Raw genomic sequence first — 4,360 nt, forward strand, 5'->3', positions numbered from 1 at the left:
CACTCCGTGAGTTCAAGCCCCACGTCAGGCTCTGTGCTGACAGTTCAGAGCCTGGAGCCCGCTTCAGATTCTGTGTCTCCCCCTCTCTCTGCCCCTCCCCTGCTCATGCTCTCTCTGTCTCAAAAATAAATAAAAACATTAAAAAAATTAAAAAAAATATATTCTCTCTTGCGAAGACATTCTGTTTAATGATTGCCTTTCCATTCTTTTAATGTTCTTTTTGTTTGTTTTTTAGAAATTACGTTTCTTAATTTTAATATATTTTAATTCTTTTTCTTGTGATTTACATTTTTTTTGTATTGTGTTTTATATTTGCATACCTTAAGGTCATGAAGATACTCTCTAGTTTGTTTTTTTTTTTTTCCTCAATAGTTTTAGGTGAAATAACTACATCACTTTTTAAAATTTTAGTTATTTATTTTGATAGAGAGAGAGTTCAATTGAAGGGGGACAGAGAAAGAAGTGGGGAGAGAATCCTAATCAGGCTCCATGCTGTCAGTGCAGAGCCAGATGCAGGGCTTGATCCCACAAACCGTGAGATCATGACCTGAGCCAAAATCAAGTGTTGGACATTTAACCAACTGAGCCACTCAGGTGCCCCTCTATCTCTTGTTCAAATTAAATTTTAATTTCAGTGTGTGTAGCATATTTATATGCAAGGTAAGATGATACAGAGAGGTATCATGGATCCTTTAACCATTTTTCACCAAGGAAAACATCTTGCAAATTTATAGAATATTAAAACCAGAAAATTAATAATGATGTAATCAACTAACATCACTCATTTCCTCAGTTATATAGACTCATTTGTGTATGTCTATTTATATTTAGTTTTATGTGATTTTATCATATGTGCAGTATTAGTTTACTATGGCTGCTGTAGCAAATTACTACAAACTTAGTGGCTTAAAACAACAGAAATTTGATTATCACAGTTCTGGAGGCCAGAGGTCCAAAATCAGTAGAACTGAGCTAAAATCAAGGTGACTTCAAGGCTGTGGTCCCTCTGCTATTTCTAGGAGAGAATCTGTTCTTGGTTCTTCCGGCTCTGATGTCTGCCTTTGTTCCTTCACCTGTGGTCATATTTGTCTTATCTCTGCATCCATGGTCATGTGGCCTCATCTGTGTGTGTAATCTCCCCCTGCCTTTTTTTTTTTTTTAATAACTACAATTATGATGGTACTTCTGTTTAAAGAATTGAGGATTAATTTACTATTACCCATTTCCCAGTAAGGTAACATTTATGGGTTTCAGGGATTGGAGCATGGATACCTCTTACAGTCCATTTTTCATTCTTCCACAGGTAGGTGTGTGTCTACCACCAGCAATCAAATAGAGAACATCTCCATTACCACATGGGTTGCTCTTGTAGTTATTTTGTAACAATACCTACCTTCTTCTCACCCATCTTTACCTCTCTTCCTAGTTTATGGCAACCATGAGTCAGCTCTCCATCTCTAGATTTTTGTCATTTTGGTCATGTTGTATAAGTGGGATCATATGTAAATTTTTGAGATTGGCTTTTTTTTTTTTTTTCACTTAGCAGAATTCCCTGGAGTTGTCTTTATCCCAATTATTCCCGTGTGTTGTCTTTATCAATAGTCCATCCTTCTTCACTCTGAGTAGTTTTCCACGGTATAGATGTATGACAGTTTGTGTAACTCTTAACCTGTTGAGAGACACTTGAGTTGTTTCCAGTTGTAGACTGTAACAAATAATGCTGCTATCAATATGTGTTTACAGGTATTTGTTCAAAAATAGTCATTTTTCTGGGATCAGTGCCCAGGAGTGTAATTGCTGGATGATTTGGAGCTGCTGGAGGTTTAGAACTCCATCAATTTTAAGTCTTGTATACTTTGCTCTTTGACACTGAGGAATTTAGAGCAGAGACAAATTCAACTATGTCTAATGGTTTTCTTCAGATAAACTCCTTTATAAAAATTATGACCTTTACAAGGTTAAGCTCAGCATTTAGGGCTTACTTTTTGTTTATTGTTTTTTTACTTTTTTAAGATTCCACACCCAACATGGGGCTTGAACCCATGACCCTGAGATCAAGAGTCACATGCTCTACCAGCTGAGCCAGCCAGGTACACCTGTGGGCTTTTCTTTAAGAAGTCTCCTCAGGATCCTTGGAAACAGATTTTTATTGAGGACCATATAAGTGTGCAAGATATATTGTGAAAAACCTATCCATTGAAACTAAAATTCCTTTTCAAGGAGAATCTCAATTCTATTCTCCCATTAACACTTCTCTGTATTCCCCCCAAAAGCTGACACGCACTATTCCAACAGTGAGCATAGTCAAGACTGAGGCTGAACTATCTACTACCTAGAATGATTTGTAAGTGAGCATTTTGACTCAAGGTTCAATTAATACAAGGATATTTAATAGGTTACCTGAAACCTAAAGGTTGGCAATAAGAACAAAGATCCATAAGCAGTCTTCAACAAAGACAGAATTATCTGTGTACATCAAAGAGAAAAAATCACCTTTAGGGATTTTCTGGGCTTAATGATTAACTTCATCGGTCTTTCTAGTCCCCTAAGAAATTCTTCAGCCAAGTGTGACACAGTGATAAATTACTTTTTGGTGTTCTCTAATATTGGATGAGTCTGAGAGAAGATAGAAATGTTCTGAGGTCAAATGTTGCTTGACTTTTAGCCCCCAAGTGTTTGTACAAGGAGTTGTGAAGATAAAAGGGAATTTATTTGGAAAAAGTTGTAAGACAATGCAAAATATTTTTCAATTTTTCTATAATTGGCAATGCATATATAGTTTGTTAATTTTCTCTATAATTGAAAATATCTCCATAGAAAATGTAAAGAAAAAGTTACTATAAAAGGAATTTAAACATGTGTGTTTTAATAATTTAAAAAGTCAAGTTGTAAATTTTGAAATTCTTCTTCTTGGTATTTTGGATGTGGCCACTATCTACTTAATTATAAAGATCTAATGTTTTGTTACTTTTAATATGTTGCTTAGTATATCTATTTTTCATCTTAAATAAGTAATTAGAGTCTACACAGCCATCTGAAAACCTATATTCATATAAAATGTCAGTTTCATTTGAACTGAAATATTCAAGTCATTACTAATTTATTTTTCTGTGTGCAAACATTGAGATCCATTAGTCTTTCACTTTAAAGAGGATGTTAATAGGGGTGCCTGGGTAACTCAGTCGGTTAAGCATCTGACTTAATTTTTGCTTAGGTCATGATCTCATAGTTCATGAGTTTGAGCCCCACGTTGGGCTCTGTGCTGGCTCTACAGAGCCTACTTCAGATTCTCTCTCACTCTCTCTACCCCTCCCTGTTCTCTCTTTCTTTCAACATAAATAAACTTTAAAAAAAATTGAAAAGAGGAGGTTAATAAAAATAAAGTAGATCCAATTTGAAAATTTCAGTGAATTTTCTTCTAGTGATTCCTTATTCTTATGTGTTTTAGGATGATCAGAATTCAGAGAAGACTTGCATCTCTCCTTTTATAAAAAAAATGTAGGTGAAATATCTTACTCTACTTACTTTACCATATAGTCTATTTTTTAAATACAAGAAATGCAAAATGATGACTTATACAAAGCAAACCTGAAAAGGTTCATGACACAAGTTACTGCTATAAAATAAGAGAACATTTTCCCCGTCTTTGACTCTTAACACAGCAATTTTAAGTAGGAAATAATGAATTAATACAAAGAAGTTAAATATGTGTTTTCACTAGAAGTCATCCCCTACCAAATTTCAATAGTAACAACTCCCTAAAGGAGAATTTAGCCAAGGAAAAACAAAACAACAAAAAACACATTATATGTTGAAAGCTCACATTAATTTTAATAGCATCACCCTTAATACTCTCCACTCTTCTCTAGATGGAATAGCCAAGACTGATGTCTCTTTACAGTTGTCCCCTTGTTCATTTTCCCTTGAGCTTGCTGTGATGTGAAGCTTAAATTACCACATGTATATATCTGTAGCTACATATGAATGGCCTTTACTTATAAACTAGGTATCCTTTTGTTACAATTTTTTTTTAACATTCATTTTTATGAGAGACAGAGAGAGACAGAGCATGAACAGGGGAGGGACAGAGAAAGAGGGAGGCACAGAATCTGAAGCAGGCTCCAGGCTCTGAGATGTCAGCACAGAACCTGACATGGAGCTCAAACCCACGGACCACAAGATCATGACCTGAGTGGAAGTCAGATGCTTAACCGACTGAGCTACCCAGGTGCATCTATAAACTAAGGATACTTTTTAAAGTCATTATTATGTCAGTCTGTGTGGACATGAATATATAGTTTGGTCCTTTCTTTTTAAAGTTCCCCTGTGAGAGTTAGTAATGTGCTATGTCTAGGACTAG

At 35.2% G+C, this 4,360-nt stretch overlaps 1 non-coding gene across 1 annotated transcript; it reads right to left on the reverse strand.

The window, feature by feature from the left end:
* Positions 1 to 2,019: 2,019 nt before the first annotated feature.
* Positions 2,020 to 2,092, reverse strand: TRNAK-CUU. Its single transcript has one exon. It is a non-coding gene; the product is annotated as a tRNA-Lys (tRNA).
* Between the last annotated feature and the right edge of the window lie 2,268 nt (positions 2,093 to 4,360).

This window comes from Lynx canadensis, chromosome A1 (assembly GCF_007474595.2).
Source record: "Lynx canadensis isolate LIC74 chromosome A1, mLynCan4.pri.v2, whole genome shotgun sequence".
NCBI lineage: Eukaryota > Metazoa > Chordata > Mammalia > Carnivora > Felidae > Lynx > Lynx canadensis.